Raw genomic sequence first — 25383 nt, 5'->3', positions numbered from 1 at the left:
GCACTCGGGAGGCAGAGGCAGGCGGATTTCTGAGTTCGAGGCCAGCCTGGTCTACAAAGTGAGTTCCAGGACAGCCAGAGCTATACAGAGAAACCTTGTCTCGAAAAACCATTTTAAAAAAAGGAATCTGTTCTCACCTTCCACTGTGTTTGAGATAGGGTCTCTCCTTGGTTCTGCTCCTGCACTGCCACTCCAGGCTAGCTGATCTGACTGTCCAAGTGGGACAAGCCTCCTGTGCCCAAATCCCATCCCGCTGTAGGAGCACTGGGGTGACAGGTGCATGCTGCCACCTCCACCATATTTTTAACACAGGTCCTGGGTATCTGAACTAAGGTTCTCAGGATTGCACGACAAGTCTTTGAACCCAATGAGCCATATTCCCAGCCCCAGAAACTACTTCTAACAGGGTTCTATCCTCCCTAGCATTTTGATAAAAATGTTTACAGAGGGGAAAAACACAGATGCATTTCTCCACAACCTACCAAGTTGCATTCCAGGTTCACTGTTAACTTTCAATTCCTCTATCTTGAGACCAGCCTACTGTTTAAACCACACAACCCCTTGGCTGTCACTAATGGCAAGCCTTCATCACAAGAATGAGGTGATGGTACCATAAGACTGAGTTTCCTGCTCCAGGACACATGGAAAACAGTTTATATCAGAGGCCTCCAGTGCTGTAAATCAATCTTCGAAGGACTCAAAGGGTAATGCAAACTGGGATGTTAGGGCCATTCTAACAAGAAAGGACCTGAAAGTCATAAGCTCAGAATCTTCGCAGGGGTAAACTAGTCCCATAGACTGGAGGCCGTACCCTGAGCAGGAGTGTCTGGTAGATAAGAACATCAGTGGCACCAGCCCAATCCACGCAGTAACTGTTAACCACACAGAAAGTGGTAGAACATCACCACAGCTCTTGCTGTCCCCACTTTCCAAGCTGATAGTGACGATTTCCCCAATTCATCAAGGAGCTCACCTGAGTGGCTACATAGAATCTGAGACAACCTGGACCACAGGAAACCTTGTCTCAGAAACAAAACATAACAAAATCATCATCATTGCTGTTATCATTATCATCATCACATCATTATCATGTCATCATCATCACATCATTATCACATGATCATTGTCATCATCATCATCATTGCCATCATCATGATGTCCTCATCATCATCATGTCATCATGACATCATCATCACATCATCATTGTCATCATCACAGCATCATGACATCATTATCGTGTCATCATTGTCACATTATCATCACGTCAGCAGCAGCATTGCTGTCATCTCAAGCAGTAGATACCCTTCTGGTCAGCAAATTCAAGAAGACTTTCTCAAGAGAAAACCCTCAAAGTTGATTGATCTGTTAGACATCTAAAGACCATCCCTTCAAATGAGGTAAGTATACTCCAAAGCCTGTGTTCACCACCATTCTCAGTATCAAAGCTTCTCTCATTATAGTGGACAATGCTTGTCAAAAGTGCACTCTTCTGTAAGGCTTTTCAAACCCTTCGTAGGCTGACACAACTCTCCCATTTCTCCCCTTACCCCATGCTGCAGCCTGACCAAATAACCGTCTACCTGTCCTGGTCACTGCTGTATGTCATGGGTGCCTGGTATCGGTGCCAGGCACCATGACCACCTCCCTGGGACGACAACAGATAGGTTTACAGTACTATTAACCTTCTTAAGAGACTACATCACACTTCTAAGACAGAGTCACAGGTCCAGTCTCCAGGGATTCTGACTAGAAGTCAAGGCTGGAAGGTAACTCAGAGATATCTCAGCTTCTTCATTTCCAGATGGGAAAGGTGAGCATGTCTATGAAAAGGACAGAGGAAGTGGATAGCAGGTCCCACCTCAACGCAGCTTATCTCTAAACTCAAGAAGCCCTCCCAGCATTGTTATGACAGAAATTCTGTGCTTTGTGCAGACACAGGTCATCTCCTGTCAACAAAGGAGAATGGAGGGTCTTTAGGGAATCGGTCCATGTCCTCTGAACGTTGTTCATATGTGTGCCACTGTCTCCTTTGCCTGTTTCCATGCTCTCTTTCCTTCTTTATCTATCTCTCTTTTCCTTAACTCACTGTTCAGAAGCATAAATATCTAGTTTAACTGCAATAGAAACAAAATTGATTTAGTATGCTAGAATATTATTTCCTTAGCATCCTTAATAGGAATGCATAGCTGCTGTGTGTGTCTGTGTGTCTGTGTGTGTCTGAGTGTGTAGGGGGGAGGGATGTGGGGTTGGGGCAGGTGTGTATGTGTGAGAGATAGGAATGTGATGTGTGTGTGTCTGTGTCTGTGTGACTGGATGACCAGTGAGCTCCAGGGACCCAACTGTCTCTGCCCTACCATGATCCCAAGTGTTAAGGTTGCAGATTTGCACCACATCCAGCTTTTATGTGGGTGCTGGAGACCTTGACTGGGATCCTCATGCTTGAGTGGCAGGCACTTTCCTGACTCAGCCATCTCCCCGGTGTTGCATAACTTAGAAAAGAAACAAGTGGGCTAGAGTGATGGCTCAGAGGTAAAAAGCACTGACTACTCTTCCAGAGGTCCTGAGTTCAATTCCCAGCAACCACATGGTGGCTCACAACCATCTGCAGTGGGATCTGATGCCCTCTTCTGGTGTGTCTGAAGGGAACAATGGTGTACTCATATACATAAAGTAAATAAATATTAAAAAAGAAAACAAACAACAACAACAACAAACCTGTAAATCACTTAAAGTCATCCTGCTGGCCTCACTGGCACACATACAGCATTGTAGGGAATCGAGTCTCTAACTCAAAGCACAGGTGAGACCCTCCAAAGACAAACGATATTACCGCTATTCTCCTTTGTCTCTATCCACTCTTCCATGTGCACGGGTTCCATCTGAAAAGTGGACCTGTAAGCGCATCTTACAGGTTGATGCAGATCCCAACCTGAACCTCATCTCTCACTGGCAGCTTCATTACACTAACAGTGTTCAGCAGCCTCTAGGTCACTCTGCCCCCACATATTGATCTGATCTGTGTCTCTGTTTGAAATCATCCTTTACCCAATGTTCTTCACTGATGATTAGAAATGGGGAACAAAGAGCAAAAAGAATTACCTAAGAAAACACGGTAAGTCCATCTTAATGTTCTATCAGGACAGATGGCTGTATCAGCATACTGGGTACAAGTTCACAACAGGAGGTGGGTGAGTTATTTTTACACTTGTCACACAAATTACATGGGTTTCTATTAGCCTATTAGCTGCTTAATCCACAGATTTTTTTTAAAAAGACACAAATTTTTTTGCAAAATTCCTGCCTCATTTCTGAGTCTCTTGGGGATACCAGAAACTCATCCACAAAATCTCCAAAGAATATAAGATTTAGGGAAAGCACACATTTGTAGGTAGGAAAATTCTGCTGCCAAGGTAAATATTGTGCGTCAGAGTCATCCAAGGATCCAAACATCTTCAGAAAAGGAGACGGGAGCATAAGACCACGTGAGAGGTCTGAGTCGAGATGTCCTTTGGGAGACCAAAGCCCGGGGAAGGTGAGGCGGTGAGGGACTGCTGCGGCCAGCTGCCTCATGTCATGCTTCTAGTCTGAACAGAGTAGAGCCTTCCACATTCGTCCCTGAGGAGTGACTGGGGACTGTAGACGTGTAGACTTCTGCTGCTGGAGGCTGTGGGGCCTGCGAGTGCAGCTGTTTGACTAAATTCAGCCTAAGGCTTTGTTGCTGTTTTAGGACAGCAGCAGATGCTTCTGCGAACTGACCTGGTTTGATTCACAGCTCTAACATCTTAGTGCTGGGCAATGTTGTCACTCTGTTTTATAAAGACACAGTACTGATATCGCGTAGTTCGTAGTTCTGAGCAGCGCCTGCTAATGAGCACGTGGGGAAAGGCTCCCGGAAGAAGCAGCCTACAGCTCATGTCAGGAGCAGTGAGCACTCTGTCCACCACCAGTAGTAAGACCTTGAGCGAGTTATGGTTTGCTCCGCTTGTCTGTTTGTTAGGAGTTAAGAAAGTAGAAAAGGGATTTGTTGATCTCTGCCAGATTACAACTCCAAGACACCTGAGATATCTCAGACACTGTGTTGAATAGAACTTCGAATCCGTGTAAGCACCATATTTGATAAGCATTGTCCTCCATCACTGGCATAAGGGGCCAGAGGAGCCAGATCGCTTCCTTAGTATTTGGGACTGCAACATCTCTAAGTCTCCTCCCTGTTCACATGATTTGAATGGATGGCTCTAGCTCGATCTTTTAAGTAAATGTAGTCCCTTTTAAAATAAAAGTTAAAAGGATTCACCTTGAAATATCAGAGACCTCGTTTTGTCATTGAGTGACCAGCTTTGATCAAATAATTTAATCTCCCTATGTTTCTCTTTCTCTTCTTCAAACTAAGGTCAAAATTATTTAATCTAAATAACAACCTGTCATTTTCCCAGTACCAGGGATTGAACCTAGGCAAGCGCTCTATCCCTGAGCTGCACACATAGGCCTTGGAGAGCACATGAGAATGTAAAAGATCTACCGCAGGCACTGCCTGCTGTTGACGTTCAGTTGAATACGAGCTATGATCATTATTTCATCACTGTCATTAGTCTATCAGCCCCAAACTTGACTCAGTATATATTCTAACATGATTAGGAATACATATGCTTACAATGAGGGCTAGTTGCCAAAATTGTTTTCAAAGAAAAAAAGCCAAGCTCCTTCTCACAAAATACTATTCAAATATATATTATCTAAAATTACAAAACTGCACCAAGGTAGGGACAATTGCAATAAATCCCCATGGGTCTATTGTCATGCTTCAAGAATCAACCATTTAAGGCTGGTCTTGTTTCATGTCTGTCCCCACCCGTCTGTCTGCTTCTCCTCAAGCCCACCTGGATTCTCAAAAGTGCGTCCTAGATGCATCACCTTCACACGCTGATAACCCATCTCCAAGCCGCAGGCTCATAATTTCTATACTTATAGAAGTGTCTTCCGTAGATAAAATGGCCACTTTAAAGTGTGACCTGGAATTGTTTCCTCGTATCCGTGAAGAGCATTCCAGAAAAGTCACTAGTAAGTGTATTATTTTTAAAAACAATAGTCAGGCTGACTCAGGAGGCCACATGGGGACAGAAGTGTGTATGATTTATTACACTACATGAAGTGAGTTATTTCATTCTTCCAGATATTTATGACACTGTTAAAACACTGAATACATCAACATCAAAATTAATCATGAATAATATTTAATTAGCTCTTGACAAGGATCAATTTGGCAACTCTTTTTGTTCTTTCTCCTTCCCCTGAATAGAAAAATACTCATAAACTAAAGTGTTTTATTTTTTCCATCTGCTTCTGGTAAAGTGCATCCCTGAATGGCTAACTTGGTTGAGAGCTCTGAACTTTCATATACCCAAGTAATTAGACTCAGATGCTGTCCGGCTGGGATTATAAATCAAGCTTCAAGCTTGTGTGTATGTAAGCAGACTGGTCACACCGGGAAGGGTGTCGCTGCCCCTCACGGACCTGCATGCCACAGTGAGCTCTCACATAGCTGCCGTGACAGTGGGCTCCTTCTTTCATGCCACCACCCAACAGCAAGCAGCCGTCAGAAGCCTCAATCTTCACTGACAAAAGAAATATAATCCTCTAGGGAACTCACAACTCTACCCAGCGGTTCAACAGATGCAGACTATGAGACCAAAACACACAGAAGGCACACACCAATGACACCTTCTCAAATATGTTATTGGCATCCAAAGCACTTGGTGTCCCCAAAGAACTTCACCAGCACTGTGTACCACCACCCCAATCCGGGATTTTTATTCTAGGTATGTGAGGGGGGGTGGGCTAGGAGAACTTTTCATCCATTGTTTTGTAACAATGAGTGCTTCCATTTAACTTTGAGAAAACTACAATATTTACACTGTGGAACCAAAGGCTTCTGGGGTTTTGATTTCTAAAAGGAAATGGACTTTTTTGGTTTGGAGTTTTGTTTTATATCTTGTTGAGGGAGGAAAGAGGGAGAGAGAAAGACAGAGACAGAGGAGAGAGAGAGAGAGAGAGAGAGAGAGAGAGAGAGAGAGAGAGAGAGAGAGAGAGAGAACTTTGGTACCTGAATGCTAAATGTCACAACAGTTGTGTGGAACCTGTATGTCATGGTAATTTGTGGAGGTCAGAGAACAATCCAGGTGTCACTTTTCTCCTTGCTTCCATCTTTCTTGAGACAACGTCTCCTGATAGTCCCTGCACTTCCCAAGAGTCTCCCTTTTGCCACCTCCTATTGCCCTGTAGGAACACTCACGATATAAATGCACATTACTGGACCTGGCTTTATGTGTTTTCTGGAGATTTGAATTCAGGTCTCAAGACTTATACTGCAAGTCTTCTACCTACTGTAATGATTAATCTCAACTTGATGAGATCTAGAATCACATGGGCTGCATGCCTTTAGGCAAACCTGCTGAGGAAATTCCTGATTAGGTTCATAGAAGTTGGAGTCATTGTGGGCGGCACCATTCCCTAGGCTGGGATCCTGAACTGTGTAAATGTAGAAATGAGTTGAGCGCTAACCTCAATCATTCATTCTTTGCTTCCTGACTGGATGTATGAGACCAGCTACCTCAAGATCCTGCCACTATGACTCCTTGATCATCAGGAACTGTTCCCTTGAATTGTGAGCCATTATAAGACTTCTCTCCCTTGATTCCCTTGCTAGTATATTTTATCACAGCAACAGAAAAAAAGAACTAAGCCATCTTCTTAGCCCTGAAAAGAAGCCTTGAATGTTTGATGTGCACTTGGAGGGAGGATGTTCACTTAAGAGGACTTCTTTTCTTCATATGTGCCTTCTAGAAATGAAACTGGATTGAAAAGCTTCCTAGAGTTGGTATCTAACACCCTAGGACACCTGCAGCATTGGGGACCAGCTAACATGCTGAGCTCCATGTGCCACATCTAGAACACCGCCATCTAGTGCAAGCTTCCCAAGAACCTTGAGTTTGAGCAGATATGGTCACATGAGGTTTCCAGAATCACTCAGTTATGCATGAGGTAGGGGTTCCCAACTCAGAGTTTTCTGACTCAGCCTGCATGACGCATGCTGCGTGACACATGCTGATCCACCAAATGGATCTTTTCTCCCCACAATGTACTAACTGACATTCATTAAACACTACTGCTAAAGACTTTCTGGGCACCACCTCAACTCTCACTCTATGCTTCTTATTTCCATTTTAAAATAACTGCAAGCCTTAAAAAGAAACATAGCGGACTTGCTCAGTCACACAAGGAGGTCACCTGGATTCAGGGACCTGTCTCTTAGTCACTTGCTGCACTGACCCACAGTCAACATGGGGCAACCCTAGACATTTCATGAGTGACTCAACACTCTGAAGACCCTTCTGTAAATTCCACCGAGTCGCCAGACTTAGCTGGGTGAACTTGACACTATGGAAGGGCATAAATCATTAAAACCCTAAGTCCACCAACAGAGAACACTAGACACAGTGATCTCATAAAGACACAAGCAAAGGATGGGCACAAACAACCACTCTATGGTTTTCATACAGGGGAGGAATGGTACCATGGGAACTGGGCTCTTATGAAAAGCTAAGCTCTTAGAAGATAACATTGAAGTAAAAAATCTTATTTGCTTCACCCTCCCCTTGCTCAGTGCTGAACTCCCTCCCTTGTGGTTTCAGGGACAAGGTCATCAGAACTGGTTTCTGCTTCACTGACTTTTCCACATGCAACCTGAAAGTCCCTGGAAAGAAACCAGTGACCATGAGATCATTAATGTGTGTGACTTTAGTTCATCAGGGTCCTACATTTTGGAGGGGTAATAAGCCTGCTCATGGTCAACCAAAGAATCAGGTAACAATCCATTCATGGGGGTGAGGTCCCTGTCTCCCTTCTTCTGACTATCCCTCCACGTGACAGTCCCTGACTGAGCCCAGTTCTGCTTTAAATCCACATCAGACTGGGTCAGCTGACCTAGATCTTCACAACACGCCATTTTCTGGATTTGCCTCAGGAAGTGAAGTTTGTTCTTTAAAGTAATAATCACTGGGGCTAAGAGATAGACACGCTGTGTGTACAACACTGAAAAAGAAAAATGAAAGCAAAACAAAACGAAAGTCTAGCCTGCCAAAAAATAATAAATTGACATCATTGTAAAACTGTGTTGCAGGACAAGAATACAAATATTATTCATCTCAAGAAAAGGGCTGACCTAAGAGTTGATTTATAGGCACTTCAAATGCAGTCCAGGAAGTAAATGGAAAAATTAGGGTGCAAGGTCACAGAGTAGGCAAGAGTCAACTTAAGGGTAAAGTTAAAATCTTGAGGAAGGGAGCACACAGTTCAACTTAGCGTATTAAATTAAGATCTGTCCTCACTTTGAAGAAATGGGAAAAGCCAGATCTTAGGTGCACATGGGATGGATGGCATTTTCATCTCCACACAGTAAGGGTGTTTTTCTTCCCCCCAAAGAATACTTGTTACAGAATGAGAAATGTCAGTGCCAAAGGGATGCTTTGCAAGGAAAAGGAACTTCGGAGCAGGCCTTGAATCAACTGTGTCACCAGTGAGCAAACAGAACAAACAGCTAGGACATTTGAGAGGCTTTGAAGGCACAGACTTAAAGAGGAAAAAAGAGCCCAGAATGAAGTTTGGGGGTGGGGGTGGGGGAGCTACTGGTTCACTTTGCATGAGAGCAGTTTGAATTGGTCTAGATGCCATCCAAGCTTATCAATGACCAGGGAGATGGCACAGAGGTAGGTAGAGGTGCTCTGTCAGACTTACACAAGGTCAGACCAACAAGATCAGTCCGCATCCCAGCAGACCGCATGACTGGACTGAGTGGTTACAAAGAAAGAGGGGGGAGGTGTGAAAGTGGGAGGGGACGAACTGAAAGGAATCAGAGGGAGGAGTTGCTGTGAGTATGGTAAAGATACATTGTATACAGGTATGAAGTTGTCAGAACAGAAATGCAAGATATTCTTTTCAAGGGGTTGCTCTGCTGTGAGGACTGGGGACTATGTTTTCTCAAGTCATCCTGCCCTTTCCAAGACAAATTTTATTCAGTTTTAGTGTGTGTGAGTGTCTCTCTCTCTCTCTCTCTCTCTCTCTCTCTCTCTCTGTGTGTGTGTGTGTGTGTGTGTGCGCGCGCGCCCGAGAGAGAGAGACAGAGAGACAGAGACAGACAGAGACAGACAGAGACAGACAGAGAACAGACAGAGACAGACAGAGACAGACACACAGACAGACAGAAAGACACACAGACAGACAGAGACATAGAGAAAGAGAGACAAAAAGAGGGGGCTATGACACATGCAGTCACGCATGTGCAGAGGCCAGGGGAAGATATGTTGTGTCTCACTCTGTCACTTTCAACTTTATTCCTCTTATTCTCTCACTAAACCTGAAGCTAGACTGCCACCCATCAAGTGACCCTCCTGTCTCTGTCCCATCGCAGTAAGTAATAGGGTTAGAGGGGCAAATGAGCACTTCTGGCTTTATATATGGTTTCTGGGGATTTGAACTCAGGTCCTCACGCTTGCACACCTTACCTTCTAAGCCACCTCCTCAGCCCTCATCCTAGTCTTGTACCCATTCTGTTTAAATCCACTTTGCATTTAAACTCCTCTCAGTCCAATCCCATGATGCAGATATTTTCCAATGAGCCACTAGAGGGCAGTGGCTTGAGATGTTTTTGCAATTAGTGACTGCTTACTCAGTGCAGCTTCCTGACCACTGCCAGTTAGCCATCAGTAGTTAAGGGGGCAGAAGGAGTAGTAGGTTCCACGATGGTCACCTTTACTATAATCGGCATAAAGCAAATCAGCCAAGACCTTGGAAGAATGTGAAATGTGTAAACCAGGCACATGGTCACTGCTGAGAAAAGGCACACCAGAGAGGGTTCGCTCCACGATGCAAGGGGCGGGGGCAGAGTGGTACTCAGAGATTCCCAGAATCCTTCTGTCTCAAAAACAAACCCAGAAGGGCTTTCCCGCTGCACTGGCCATACTCTATTCACAGTCAGGGGATGCTTTCTCATGCAGTGCCTCCCACCGTCAGCAGGGTTCTGATGTCAGCTGTTCTGTGACTTCTCCATATACCAAGGACAGGAAACCAGGAGCACCAGTTCTGAACCTAACCCATTCCTCCTTTTCAGCCCAGGGTCAGCCAAGTTCAGAGCATCTTGAAAACAAGTCTGGACTCTCTCCTTCTCTCTGCCTTTCTCTGCCTCTGTTACCCTCTTAACTCTCCTCCCCATGCCCTAAATAAACTCTATTCTATACTATAAAAAAAAAAGAAAAGAAAAGAAAACAAGTCTGATACTGAGGAACTCCAAATGCGTCGCTGGGAATTGGTCCTGGGCTGCCATTTATGACCCACAACTCCACTCTGGCTTCTAAAACGCATTCCCACACTGCAATAAGAGAGCATGTTTTTGAGAGAATGTGCCCACCCTTCCTTCTGTCTGGAGGCCTGAACACAAAGCTGCAGCTAATTAGAAGTCATAACCACACAGCCCTAAAGTAGGTGTCCTCATTAGCCCAAATTTCCCCCAATGTATCTATCAGACAGACATCTAATGTCACCCAAAGGTGTGAGAGGGGCCAATCGGAATGTCTGCTTTTCTTTCAAACTTAGGCATTAACAATTCTAGGCCAGGTACAATGAAAACTTTCACACTGTTAGCCTCTGCTGAAGTGCTCCACACTCTGAGGTCCTAATGGGTTCAAAGGTGACACTAGAATTGGTTGACTGCCTCAAGGAGTCTCTAAGCTGCTAGGAAGAAATCATGGGCAGAATCCGTCTAGGAGCTGAGTTTAGTTACATAAGTTTCTCAGCTTGCTATGAGGTTACAGCCTGAAAAACCCAACACATTAAAAACTCCAGCTGAAAGTGCATTTAATACAAGGGACTGATCTAGCCCCTAGCTTAGCCTAGCTGGCTTTGCACAAACTCAGAAGGCCTGCCTCAGCCTGCATCTGGACCAAACCAAGGCTTTCCATATTCAAATGTGGACACACTCCTGGAATTGATTGCACACTGTCCAGCACGCCTTGCTGTCTGCTCTTCAGTACCGGGAGGTGGAGGCTGACCAGCTATGATGGCTTCCTGCCACTGCCCCAGCACTGGAAAGGATCCGACAGTGCAGTGTCCAGTGTTCCACGTGAATCAGTGTCTCCAGGTCACAGGGTTGCAAGTTTGGATTGCCTGGACTCTTTGGTCAGCGTCTATCCATAGACCTGCCCGGGGAGGGGCTCACTGCTCTTGGGTAAGAACAAGGTTCCAGGGACTGAGATTAATGATGACTGAGGTATGTGAGTGAATCCAGGTTCTCCATTTACTACGTGCACTTGGCCAGTTTCTCTGAGCTGGGTTTTCTTGTCTGTAAAGCAAAGATAGCAATAGCTTACAGCAGCGTAATGAAATAGTCATTTTCCTGGAGTTGCCTCCGAAGAACAGGCATCCTGTACTATCTTGCTCATCTTCACAGCCTTCTTGTGAAGGAATGACTGCCACTTTTTACTGATAAGGAAATTGAAACCCAGAGATGTTAAACAGCCCTTTCTAAACCCTAAGTCTGTGATAGCATGCAGATTAGAATTCCTTGAGCCTGACAATGTCACTGTCATGGTGCCGTGATATCAGGTGGATGAACATCAGCATAGCAGCGAGCATGCCTGGTAAGTGTTGCTGCTGAGTTATTGTTGCCCGAGGTCTGATCCGTTCAAGCCCTCTCCTCCTCCTACCATCACGCACTCACAACAAAAACCCAGGGCAGCAGGGTACAGCTGAACAAGCACAGGCTCTGGGAATAGTTGTGTGTTTTGGGGGAAGTAAATGGATGTTTTGTAGCCTCAGTTTCCTAACTTGTAGCACAGGAGCAGTAACAAAAACACCTGGGATGCTAGTGTGTCTTTTAAGAACAAAATAAGAGGCAGGGAGGGGGCTCACTGGGTAACAGTGCTCGCTCTACAAGACTGACGACCTGAGTTTGAGCCCCAGCAATCCCAGTGGGAGGAGACAACTGACCCCTGGAAGTTGTCCCCTGAGATGCACATATGCATTGTGGTATACACACACACACACACACAGAGAGAGAGAGAGTGCAAATAAAATCTAAAGTTTAAAATTGAAATGAAAGGTTTGTTTAAGTGCCTGCATCTTGCTAAAAAGACTCTTCTGAGTTGAGAACATGGCATTTTTGTTAAACAAGAGCCTTGAAATTACCAGCACATTTCTGCAAGCAATTCAAGGTGGGCTCTTACTCACTCCCCATTCCCCCCATCTGTCTCTGTCTCTCTGACTCTGTCTCTGTCTTTCTATCTCTGTCTTGCTGTCTCTCTCAGGCAGGCACACACACACACACACACACACACACACACACACACACACACATCTTCAGTCCCCTGATATCCATGCAGTCCTGCCTGATGTCTAATGCACATGTGACCCCAGGCAAACCAGCTGAACCATAGCAAAACCATCTCTGTGGGAAGGCTGTAGAGTTGAAAAGAAAAAAAGCATGCACAAACTTCTTCAGATATTCAAAAGCACAACTGCACAGTCCTCTCCCACACCACACACACAAAAGCTGCAAACAAGGAAAGCGTTAGCACAAGGAACTGCCCTGGCTCGATAGAGGATTGAAATAATCTTAATCTAAATTACCCACCATTATAGTGTAGCTGAAGTATGTTTAGTAGCTAATGAGCAAGTGTGATCAACCTGCACACTCCTCTCTACAGCCTCCAAAGGGCGTGAGCACTAACCCTAGCCTACCCCTGCTGGCTCTGCTGGTTCCGCGTCTGGGTTGGGCCAAGTTCTGGGTCAGGAATCAGCAGCTCCCCTGTACAGCAGTCGCACATTCCAGGTTCCTGGAGTTGGGACACGCAGTGCACAGAGAGGTCAGCAGCAGGCAGGCTACCCCCTGGCACGAAGGGCACAAAGATCCCCAGAGCCAGGGAAGGAACACCAGCAGCACTCAGACCCCATGGCTACCGTGGAGGGAAGAGTCTCCCTCGAGCCCCTTTGTGAAACTGGGTTTCTTTAGGAATTCCTCCCAGGCAAAGGTGTCTGAGACAGCCCCACCTTTTACAAGTTTCCCCAACCGATGGAGAATCCCCTAAACCCGGCTTGGCTTCCGAGTAAGGCTCATTCACATCCGCCTTTGCTCGTTATTGGTCCTGCTCGGCCCGGTCCCTGAAATGCTATATGTTCTCTCAAGCCTGTTTGTTTTCATCTGTCAGAGTAGTTTATTGTTAAGGAAATACAGTGTCTCTTCCCTGCCATCAAAGCTGCTTCATTAAAGTTAATAGTGTTTGACTTGCGAAGATCTCTTGCTGGGGTAACCCAAGAAAGCCCCTGCTGGCCCTGAGGGTTTCAGACAGTTAAGGCACCAAATGGATGTCACAGCTGCCTTAACCTTCGAGGAAGAGAAAAGAGAGAAGAAAGAAAAGAAAAGAAAACAGACAGCATGGCTGCATCCAGAAGGCGCTCAATAACTGCACCTCGAATTCATGAAACTAATTCTACCCGTCTGTCTAGAATAAGGTGCTAAACCTGGGTCCTGACCTTGCCACTCAGGTCTGTGACCTGGGTCATGACTTCTCCGTGTTGAACTTCGGTTTACTTATCACAGGGAACAACAAGGGTGTATCAGAAGGAAGCTCTCTTTTGGCCTCAAGTAAACATACCTTGAAGTCTGATACACATTGGGTAAAAGCCAACTTGTTTGTGTATAAAGCAAACAAGGCCAGAAACCCCTGCTCCATACTCGACTACACCACTTTTGACTGCACACTATTAAATGTCCTCCCATCCTCACAAGAGTGGACCTCAGGCAACTTCTCTCACCTCCAGCTCACCACCATTTATTGCTCGTTAGTTTAGAGGCAATGGGTCTCAGCTGAGCTTAGGGGTCATCAGCTCCCTCCCCTGCAGGCCACTCTGCTCTCTGAATGTCTCAGTTCTCAGCATTAAGAGCCAGGGGTCATCTCAGCTGACCACGCAGATGTAGGGGACAGGAACCTAAAATCTACCTTCCTTTCTTGAAAGAAAGGAAGAATGCAGACATTTCTCCCCCTCCGTGTACAGGAAGACTCCCCCTCTTGGCTTCCAGGGATACCCTTCATCAGACGTGCAAGATCAGCAGGGAGGCAGAAGGAGACTCTGGAGAAGTGGGAAGCAGAGAAGGGAAGAGGGAAGCATCTCTGGCTTTGAGAGGTGTTTACAACTGGGGCTCGGGTAGCCGATCCAATTGTCACAGGGAAAAATCCCACCAGACATCCTGCACTCATACAAAGCTGGGACCCTTATCAGAATAGACTGTGTTCATGTACACAGCTCAAACTTGGATGGGTCCCAGCACGCTGCACCTGGTTAAAACTCTTAAACAATCCCAAGCCACGTGTTTAGTTTTATTTTTGGCACAATTCTCCGGAGGAGGAAGGAAAAGTAGAGCATTTAGTCAGTCAGTCCGTCTGTTGGTCTCTCCTATCCAGGGAACATTTCCTCACCCAGGCAAAGTACTCACTAGTCACTGAAGCAAGGCTGGAAGGCAGTGGTTCTCAACCTGTGGGTCATGACCCCTTTGGGGATCAAATGACCCTTTCACAGAGGTCACCTAAGACCATCAGAAAACATATTTACATTATGATTCCTAACAGTAGCATAGCTGCAGTTAGGAAGTAACAATGAAAATAGTTTTATGGTTGAGGGTCACCATCACACGGGGAACTCTATTAGGAAGGTTGGTCTTTATCCACACACTTTTATTCAAATCCATAGAAAGTCAATTTGTAAACTGCTTGCTGCCCAAGGAGGCCCTGAGTTGAGATCCACAACACTCATGGAAGCTGATTGGGATATCACACACTGGGACCCCAGTTCTGAGGGGCCAACACAGGTGGGTCCCCAGAGCCTTTGGACAAGCTGCTCTAAACGAATAGGTGATCTTCAGGTTTAATGGCGGACCCTGTCTTGAAAAGGTAACAGAGAGGGCCAATTATAGAAATTACTTCAGGTTGACCTCTGACCTCCACACACACACACACACGCACACACACACACTTAAATTTGTGTAATGCTTTAGTGGTTTTGTAACTGTTAAAATGGGAAAATAAAAGGATGCAAATAATGAAGAGAGACCCATCTATATACTCATTAGAATCCTCACAAAAGTGTTGTGAGTTGGTAAAAGTCCATATAGTCACCGTTAGAACAACAAACAAACAGAAACCGAGAAGATCACATGCTTGGTGACGGGCAAGGTAAGAGCCAGGCAGTGATTACGTTAGAAACTGTCTACCTCCTGGTGCCCTAAGTCTTTTTGTTTCACCCGAGGAATATTCGATTTCCCAACAAGCTGCCTCTGTAATAACTGGACAGCAAGAGTTTTCAAGGAGCCTTCCAGTTTCAAACATCTAAGTCTCTTGTTTTCCTGTCTTTCCTAATTGTTTTTGAAACATAAGAACTTATGCTAGCTTCATCCAGCTCTCCTGGGATGTCTTTGCAAAGCCAAAGCCAGCGGCGGCGGTCAGATGTGTGCATTTGGGTTAGAAGTATTTGGCAACACCAACGCTTCATAGCACCATCCTATGATACAGAAAATGATGTTACTACCCACATCACGTGAGCTGAAAACTGCCCTGACGTTGTTTTTATTAATCTTTTTCCTGTTTCAAATCCTCCATCAGGCCTTTCTGCCAGGCTTCTGAAGGGTCCCAGACTCATACTTCCATCCCAGAAATGTGTTTCTTCTTGGGTCACTGGAAATTCTTCAGAACGTCTGGCATGAAAACATATTGCCTTTAATTAAAAGGTTATGATTTGTGTGAATTCTCATTTAAGCCACTGAAAGAAATCTGTTCTTTAAAACCAAAACTGTTAACACATTAAGACATGATGCTGAAAAACGGTTCGTGTTTTTAAGACTACTTAAGCAAGTGAAAATAAGCTGCCTGGTATTGAAAAAAAATCTGCTCATATTTAGTAAAAAAAAAAAAAAAAATCCTTCACTTCCAAGGAGAGGGGCAAATTTAGTACATGTGTGCCCAATTAGCCATGAAGACTCAAGTAGCCATGAGCCGTCCCAACCATCTGCCTGTTGATGTTAAAGCCTAGATCCTATTAACACGAATGTCATTTAAACAGTTAAAAGGTGATAAAGTACACAACTCAGATCTGATAGAGCTTGAAATATAATACCGTTGTATACTAATGCCAAATCAGCTTTGAATTATGGTTCCAGTAAGGTTAGAGACAACTCAAGCATGTTAATTACTGATCCACAAACTCAAAACTCACTTTTTTATATATGGTATTCAGTCACACCTCTTTGCTCATGAGCAGGAAAACAGTCTCTGACATTCAGGGGTAAAAGCCATGTAGAGCCTCCCGAATTCTAGACCCTAGAAGTACCCAATATTTCCTTCCTCATCCAAGTTAGTTCATCTTTTAAAATTATAGTTCAAAGTAATTTCTCCAGGAAGAGTATTTAAAAGGACCACTGGGGCAGAAAAGTCCGGCGGTTACGGAGAAAGACATCAACAACAGAATCACTTCTATCTACACCATTGTTGTTCCAACTCCAAGGACATGTCCACGTGGTCCCAGTGAAGACAGACCACACAGCGCTAGGAGTGGGGTTGCATTCATCCCTACTGTAAGGAAAGGGCTGACTTATGTTCCTAGCTTGCATTTCAGAAGCGGCTGCCACATCCTCTGAACACAGCTGAACCCATCAAGAAGGTTCTGAGACTGGCAGGTCTTGCTTTGAGCTTCACAACTGCAGGTGTTTAGGATATTAGGAAGCATTCGTAAACGAAACCTGATCGTTGTGGGAGGCACACTGAACTCCGTTGTCTCATCAAGTATGCCATCTTTTAAAACAGCTACAAACCTGCTCCTCTTTCCTTCACAACACAAAGCCAGGTCTCTGCCACCCATGGAGTCCAAATCCTGCTTGTTCCTGTTCTGAGAAACCCTTGTTGTTACCCACACTGGAAAAGGAGAAACGGTATTGCTCTGCTTTCCAGCTACCATCTAACCACTGGAAAAGAGAAACATCCTAACCAAGTTCAGACTCATCTCCTTCCCCTCTTCAGAACCGTATCAGAGTCCAGCTGGACCACTGCTGGATCCCCCTAACTGGTCCCTCTGTTTGACTCTCTCATCTTCCATGCTGCTGAAGTGTAACTGTCCCAAAGCCCAGTTCTGATCCATCAAAAAGCTCGGATCTCTGATTCTCTACCTGTCAACAGAACCAAGGTCGTGTTTTTAGCATGGGATTTAAGATCCTTTCCTGTCACTGCCCACTCCACCCCTACGGATCTGTAAAGCCTGTTCCTACTGTGCAGATCCCTCCAGCCTCGCCATGGAGCACCATCCCCCTATCCTCTATATGGAGCACCATCCCCCCTCCATCCTCTGCATGGAGCACTGCCCCCTCCCTCCATCCTCTGCATGGAGCACCATCCCATCCCTCCATACTCTGCATGGAGCACTGCCCCCTCCCTCAATCCTCTGTATGGAGCACCTCCCCCTCCATACTCTGCATGGACCACCATCCCCTCCCTCCATCCTCTGCATGGAGCACCACCCTCTCCCTCCATCCTCTGCATGGAGCACCTCCCCCTCCCTCCATCCTCTGCATGGAGCACCTCCCCCTCCCTCCATCCTCTGCATGGACCACCATCCCCTCCCTCCATCCTCTGCATGGAGCACTGCCCGCTCCCTCCATCCTCTGCATGGAGCACTGCCCCCTCCCTCCATCCTCTGCATGGAGCACTGCCCCCTTCCCTCCATTCTATCATCTCATCAACCCTCTAGGCCAAAATCCTACCAGTATTTAAAGGCCTACAAGAGATAAATTCTATGCTTTCAATGAAAAATGCAAAGAGCACTTCCTGGGTCACAAGCAATCAATAATGTCTGCTACCTCTGTTACTGCTGCTGTGTGACATGACCTTTAATCATCAGGACAATATAGAATTTTAACTGTGGCCCCCATGACAACAGTGGGACATTTATTTCATAGTTATTCACCTATTTATAGAAGCCTCACATCTCCTTATCAACTATGAACTCCTTTGTAGTCTCTGTGTCAGAATGCAAGTCCTACCTCACACTGTACAAGTTATAGGAAAAGATTAATTATTGCATCCAGCCACAAGGGGGCAGAGTTGGGCCACTGTTAGTGCAATCCCCCTACAATTAGCAGCAAAGGCTTCAGAATTGAGGCATTTCTCCCTAGAAATTGTATATTTAAAGTAACAATGGATATTCGTTACATGTGATTTGGACTGTATGCACACTGACTGGGAAGATGACTCTAAAATCATAAAAATTTTAAATTAACAACCAAGTACAGTATATATGATCCAAGTTTGGTAAAGTGTTAAATTTTCCTCCCACAGGGGGAAAAAAATCTAAAAAATATCAACCAGGTTGTAGCTGTCCTCATGACCTGGAGTGAAGGTGGACTGCTTCTTTCTTCCATGTTTCCTCTTTCTAAATTTTATACAGCCAATCCATATGCATTATGTGACCAAAGGATCCAAGGGTCTTAGCTTCCTGTCCCATTGCTATGATGAAATATCCCAGTAAAAGCAACTAAATGGGGGAGAGGCTGACTTGGATCACTGTTCCAGATTACAGCACGTCATTTGGGAGATGTCAAGGTGAGGCAGTAGTCACAGAACAGTGATTTCACGTACACGTGGGCTGTCACTCAGCTTGCTCTCTCTATACCGTCTAGGATCTCCCTGCCCACGGAAGGGTGCCACTCACAGTGGGTGGATCTTCTTACCTCGATTACCATAGCTAACATTCCACAGACATGCACACAGGCAATCCTGGACAAACCCTCACAGAGACTACTTTCCATGGTCATTCTAAATTGTGTCAAGTTGATGATTTACATTAACCATTGCAGGAATTTACTTTGGAAAATCTCTAAGCAGTGTTTGATTTCTTTTGCCATCTCATCTCCAATCCTGAGTCTGATATACTTAAAAGTAAATACAATATCTGGGGTAGTTTCTGATAGAATAAAGCAAGAGATTCCCACACTCTCTTGGTACATAGTATCTTTACTGTGTCAGTAATTTGCATGGTAGCCCTGGAATGGAGCATATACTAACAGTTCAATTTGTTCAGTCAATGAATTAAGTATCTATGCCCTAACAATTTAGTAGCGGCTTGAAAAATTAGCACATATGAAAGTTTCAATGTGCTATTTTTATTCCATTCTTCACTAATCACAATTACTTATTGGGCATTGAGAAATCAACAAGAATGCCACTACTCTATTTTAACAGCTCAATGAATTTTAATATACTTAATACCCACATAACCACTGTGCCGATCAAAAATACAGGAAACTCCCCCGTGTCTCCTCCATTGCTGTTTCTTATTCCACTGAATTTTACAAGGAACTCTATGTCTATCAGACAACCAAAGGGAACCAAGCATCCCAAAGATATGACATCATGGAGAGGCATGCTGCGCAAGTTCACTTTGAAACTATGAACTACTCGGGCCAGTAGTTCATGGACATCCCCCACAGAGATGCTGAGTACAGCTGTTTTCCTCCAACATTGTAAAGACCTTTCAGACACCCTGAATGTACACTGTGCTGCCTGCAGTACCTCAATACAACGTGGGGACCCACGGGTACAGAAGACAAAGCGAGTCTCCCTGGATAAAATGTATCAACTGCCTACTGCTAAAGCAGCCTTGAACATATGAAATATCTACAAACTACAAACTGGTTTTCTCTGACTCAAAACCTTTCCTCGGAGAGAAAAGGACACCATGGAAAGGCGAGCTGAGGGAAGCGATGTTTGAGGGTTGTTACATTACACCCCTCTGTCCCACCTTCCCCCTTTAGCATTTTCCTAATCTGCCCTTCTATCCATTCAAAGTTATGACCCAACAGTAGCCCCCAGTCAGTATGTGTCTGGGAAGCAAGTACATTCCTCCTCTGTGCAATCCAGGCCTGGCTTTCCAACCAGTTCAGCTGACTTTTCAACCTCTGGACAGAGATACCTGAGGCTTTGCCAAGACCTGGACTGCACAGGGCCCCAGCATGGAACTCCTGCCCCTAAGATAGCCCTTCTCCCTACAGAATTCATCGGGAGCCCCGCCAGGAATCACTGCCTAGCTCCTCCCACATAGTCCCACTCAAGTACACAACTGCAGCTACCCATGGCCACTTCAAAATGGAATTTAGAACTTATGGACTCAATTTGACATCTTGGTTTAGTGAAAGGATTTGTAATTTCTCTATCAACTCAGACCTAATTAACATAGATCCAGGAGGAATCCCCATTATGTATGGAAGGCCAACCCAGGCAATCCAGATGCCCAAGTATCGAAGGGTAAGTGAATGAATAATAAATAATGAATGGTATAGCTACAGAGTAGAGCATGACCCAGCCTTAAAAAGAAGGTTCTGATCTATAGCACAGCTGAACCTCGGAGGCATTATGTTAAATAAAATCAGCAAAGTGCAAAAGCATATGTGTTTGTGAGGTTCCTATAAGATGTTCAGATTAGTCAAAGCTATGCAGATTAATAGAAGGGCCATGACTGGCAGGGGGTTGGGGGGTGCAGAAGTTACAGGTTAATGAGTTCAGAGTTTTGATTTTACAAAATGGAGTCTCTGAGATGGACAATCTTGGTGGTGATTGTTGCTCAACACTGTCAGTTTCCTTATTACCACTGAACACCTAAAAATGGTCCAAATGGTACATTTTATATTAAGTTTATTGTGTTAGCTTTCTAAAAAATTCACAAGAATGTCTTTTTGACATGGAGAGCCTTTGATTTTACTAGCACCATGTCCTTAAATGTCCCCAGGAGAGCTGGCCCAGTCCTGGAGATGAGTTCATCTGGATGATCTAGTGTTAAATGACACACATGATGTTTCTAAATGGAAGGACCCTGTTCTAAAAAAGTAGGATCCAAACAGGAATACTAGCCGAGAACCAAGAGTAAATAGAAAGAGGGCCTCTGCCTTCTCTGGGTTTTTAAAAGAGTAGTGTGCATTGGTTAGAAGGAAGATGCCCCAGTCATGGTCCAACTCCTCAGAGACACTTGTGAATTCCTCACCCATCTTCCTTTCAAAGTGTATACTGTACCCTCCATTGGCTATAAATCCATGGCGACTGGAGCCTAGAACAGCTACAGGAAGGAAATAGGCAGGTTCCAGCCTTGACACCTAAACCCGGCCTCCTGGGCCTGGGCCTGCTGGTGGGAGGCATCCTGGCTATAGCTGTGGTGGAGAACAGGCATCAAATGTAGAGCAGAGCACCCGGCTTTCTCCTTTCCAGGAGGCCCAGTCTGGGTACATTTCCAAAATGTGTCTTAAGGAAAGTACCCAGAGGAGGGATGGGGTTGCATGGTCACCCAGGGAAATGACAGAGGACACATCCTCTTTCGGGGTTCAGAGAAATCCTGTGGCTGGAAAAAGCTGTTCAGCCTCAGTTTTCCCACCTATGAACTGGATGCAATAACTGCACTTCCTCACAAAGTCATGCAAGAATAAGGCAGGTTGTCCAAGTTAATGCCTCAGTGGTCTGAGGAGAACTGAAAGGCAGCCCATTGCATAGGAGAGCGCAGGTTTCATGCTTTAACTACATACTGAGCAAATGGTAAGACACTTACAAACACATATAAAGTTTAAGGAGCCCCAAAATAATGAAGCTCATACGCAGTCTGACTATGAAAACGTTCTTTTTTTTTAACTAGCTGTTAACTAGCTCTTCCTGACCCTGTTCCCCATCTCCCTCATAAAAGAGCCCTTACCTTGTCTATAGTCTATGCTTATTTTTGTCACTTGTCCCATTACCATGTGCCACAGTCTGTTCTAGACACTCCTTCTGATCCTCATGGCTCACCCTGTAGACATCAGCACCACACTGATAGCCGCCCACAGACACAGCTTGGAAGTGACGTGATCGGGCTGTGAACCTAGGCAGTTAGCCTCCCGGGCCTGCATTTATGAAATCTAATGTTAGCAGAACCCTGACACAGCCAGGCTGGAAACACATTTTCTGCTTCAAAGAGCAGTTATTAAACATCCACCATATGCCGGTGCTGCCGGGTGCTGGGCTGGACAGTCTAAGAAAGAACTTTTTCCCTAGCTGGCTACTGGCATTTCCCAGAACATCTGGTTCTTTCAGCACTGTTATCTCTACACGCTGACTTGACATAGGGCTTTGGCTAGGGGCCCTGTAAGGTCCTGAGTTGCCTTGAGCATCAAGCATTTCACTTCACATCAGTAGCTTCCAGGGCTTCTCGACAGTCGTCCATCCAGAAGGAACTATGGGAAATTCCAAAGTTTCTTCCCCTACCTCCAGCTTGGGGTTCCTCAGAGGCACACAGGCGTACATGTCCTCTGCCAGCAGCCTTGTAGCCCAGCCCACAAGGAAAAGCCTCAACTTTAACAGCATGTCACCCCCCTAATTATTCCCTGCGTCTGGAATCCAACACAAACAGAACATCTTTCACAAGCAGCTCCCACTATGCACCAACCTTAGAGCCTCCCGTGAGCAGCAGAATGCAGGAGGTGCTAAAGGGTCAGGGGGCTGATATGGCTGCCTGCCCCCAAGCCTGTGGGAGAGAGAGAGCCCATCTACTCTCTACTCCAAAGGTCCCAGCCAACAGAAACTGCCCCAAGCCTCAGCTGCCTCCACGTCCGAGTTCCCAGGGTGAAAGCAGAATGTTGTATGTGAGACCCTAAAAAGGCCAAAAGAGAGCAATCGAGCCTGAGCCAGGTTACACTCGGCATTGCGAACCCTTTACAGGGAGGGTTGACAAAATTCCTGCCCCAGTAGACAGTGGGGATGCAGTGGGGGATGATGCTCTCCAAAAGAACAGCAAATAAACTGACCCCTACTCTCCAGAAACCTCTCCTCTCCCCCTCCCACCTCCCCCTCCCCTTCCTCTTCTCTCTCCCCACCCCCGCTCTCTCTCTCTCTCTCTCTCTCTCTCTCTCTCTCTCTCTCTCTCTCTCTCTCTGAGATAGGCAATATTAAATGATCTTAATCATTCCAAATGATGCTTTAAACCGTGCTTCGTGCAGTCAGGGAAATGGGTCTGTGAGCTGAGATCTGAATAAGGAGGTAGCAAGGGAGTAAAGGCAGAGGAGCAGAAGTACAAGCCCTGGAGGCCAGGGCTTAAATGGTCATTAAGGGATTGGGAAAGATTCTGTGAAGACTTAATGGTCTCAAAATTCTAGTATATAGTAGGGTGAGAGTTACTTTCTTAAGATTGTCATGATCAAAGTATTAAGTGGACGTTTCCTCTTGGCTTCAAGCAAGGGCGCAATAGAAATGTATGTGGACGTATAGAGGACTTACATTTATGCATCTCATAAGGCTCCTTTGGAAAGCCTTTCATGTCCCGTCTCCTTTAAACTTTTATGATATAGGCTAAAAGCCTGATAGAATCTTTGACTTCCAGTCAGTTCTGTATTGTGAGATTGTTTCCTCAGAACTTTAAGAAGACTTCCTTTCTGTGGGGTTGTACTTTTGCCCCCTAGTTCCGAAATTTGAAAAGATAATGCTAAGTCCCTCTAACTGCAACTAGTTACATCTGTGCCTGTGGCCAAGGAGGTGGGAGTACAGGAAGGATGTTACTTCTTGCTCTCGGTATGCCTTTTCTGTATGCCTAGAGCTGGAAAGGGGGAATCGATGGTGCATAATTGCACAGTCTCATCTTCAAGTTAATGAATGAGTGTCTCACTGCTGCTTAGATCTCAGTTCTAACACCGCTACAACCTACACTCAGTCTAGGAAGTTGAAAAGTGCACCAGGGTTTTGCAGCCCCTAGCTCTGTGGGTCCGTTGCACACGTTGAGTCTCAGTGCAAGTCTCCTTTCAGTGGACAGAATTTCTTGGTTATGCTTCAAGCCGCTGGCCATATTTCTCCCTAGGCACATATTAAAACCAGGTGCGTGGAAGGCGGGCCTTCAGGGACACAAAAGTCTCCGTGTTACCCAAAGCTCCTCCTTCCGGTGTGTTTCCTAGAGGCGATCCCTGAGCTGAGTTTGGGAGAAGCAGACAGCTACCCTGGCTGGGCTATTCAAGAGCAGGACAAACCGGGGAGACGATTGAGGCGCGGGGTGGAGGTGGGGTGACCTTCTGGACACAAGGGAGAGTGTCCCCTAGTGTGTGCACAGTACAAGACCCTAGAGCCACAGCGCTTGCCAGAGCGGAAGACAAAGTGCAGACGGGAAGCCACCGAGCCGAACCTGAACCCCAACTCCAACCCCAACCCCGACGGGTCATGCGGCATGCGTCCCGGACGCGTGGGGGACGCGGCAGGAACCGGACTCCCTGATGGTCCACAGCGCAGTGACTCTTGCAGAGCCGGGGGCTGCAACACTTACCTTCAGCTGGCCGCGACTCCGGGGGACAGGGGCGGGACCCAGTGAGGTCAGGTTGCAGGTGACGTGGCAGCCTGGGAGGCCTTGCCCTGCCTTCTTCTCAATGGCGGGCTGGGATCTCAGCAGATTTTTTTCTGCTTGGGTCAAAGAGCAAGGTCCTCCTGTGTTTGGTTTTAGTTTTTCCCTAACTTCAGGTTATAAAAGCCTGTTCTCAGCTCTATGTGACCTTCTACCCTGAGAGCCCTTGTTTTTTTAAAGGAGGCTCATGAATTTCCATTGTCCTCAGTAAAAAGACAGCAGGCCAAAAAAGATTAGAAAGCTCCATCGTCAGATTAAATGACAATAGAATTCACCGAGGGTCTCCAGATATCTTTTGGACTTGATGCTCTGACCTCTGAATAAAAGCTGTTCTCAGCCTCTATGCCTGTGTCTAGTGAAAAGTAACCAGAGAGAACTTCAGAGTCAGACAACCCTGGTGATCTGGGACAAACTCAACCCAAACAAGATTCTCAACCTGTGGTCCATGGAACACCTAAGGCCTTAGGTTTCAACCTAGGAGTTCTCAGAATAGGGGTCGGGTCTAAAACCTACCCTAAAGCCGATGCTGGATTAAGGTGGAGGGCACAGAATCCACGTTTCATCACACATACTTTGACACTCACTAGACCTGGCCCAGGATTTGACGTTGAAATGGCGCCTATTTTTCTTTATGGAGTCCTCCCAGAAGCGTCTCAACAATGTAAAAACATCTTTAAAACAAAAGGCATGGAGCGAAACACTGCTAAGTTTGGCTTCGGAATGAATGTGCCTTGTTTCAAAGACCCTTTTATACAAAATTATGCCCAAGCATTCTCTCCCTTGTATAATCCCCTAAGCACACCAGCATGGGTACATGGGTGGATTATGTGTATACTTTCCACTGATCTTGAGCTTCCAGTCATTCTGAGTGAGACATCCCCTCTCCTGTACATTTTTCTTCTCCTT

The 25383-nt window shown here is 45.6% G+C and overlaps 1 protein-coding gene across 1 annotated transcript in view; it reads right to left on the bottom strand.

The window, feature by feature from the left end:
* LOC110286633 overlaps positions 1-24543 on the bottom strand; it is a 156176-nt gene extending 131633 nt beyond the window's left edge. The window contains exon 1 of the mRNA XM_021153136.2: positions 24403-24543. The gene's annotated coding sequence lies outside the window, so the exon portion shown is untranslated. The remainder of the gene's footprint in view (positions 1-24402) is intronic.
* Between the last annotated feature and the right edge of the window lie 840 nt (positions 24544-25383).

The sequence above is a fragment of the Mus caroli genome, chromosome 2, assembly GCF_900094665.2.
Source record: "Mus caroli chromosome 2, CAROLI_EIJ_v1.1, whole genome shotgun sequence".
In the NCBI taxonomy this organism is placed as follows: Eukaryota; Metazoa; Chordata; class Mammalia; order Rodentia; family Muridae; genus Mus; species Mus caroli.
Note: the sequence above shows the minus strand (reverse complement) of the source record. Positions and strands in the feature narration are given on the sequence as shown.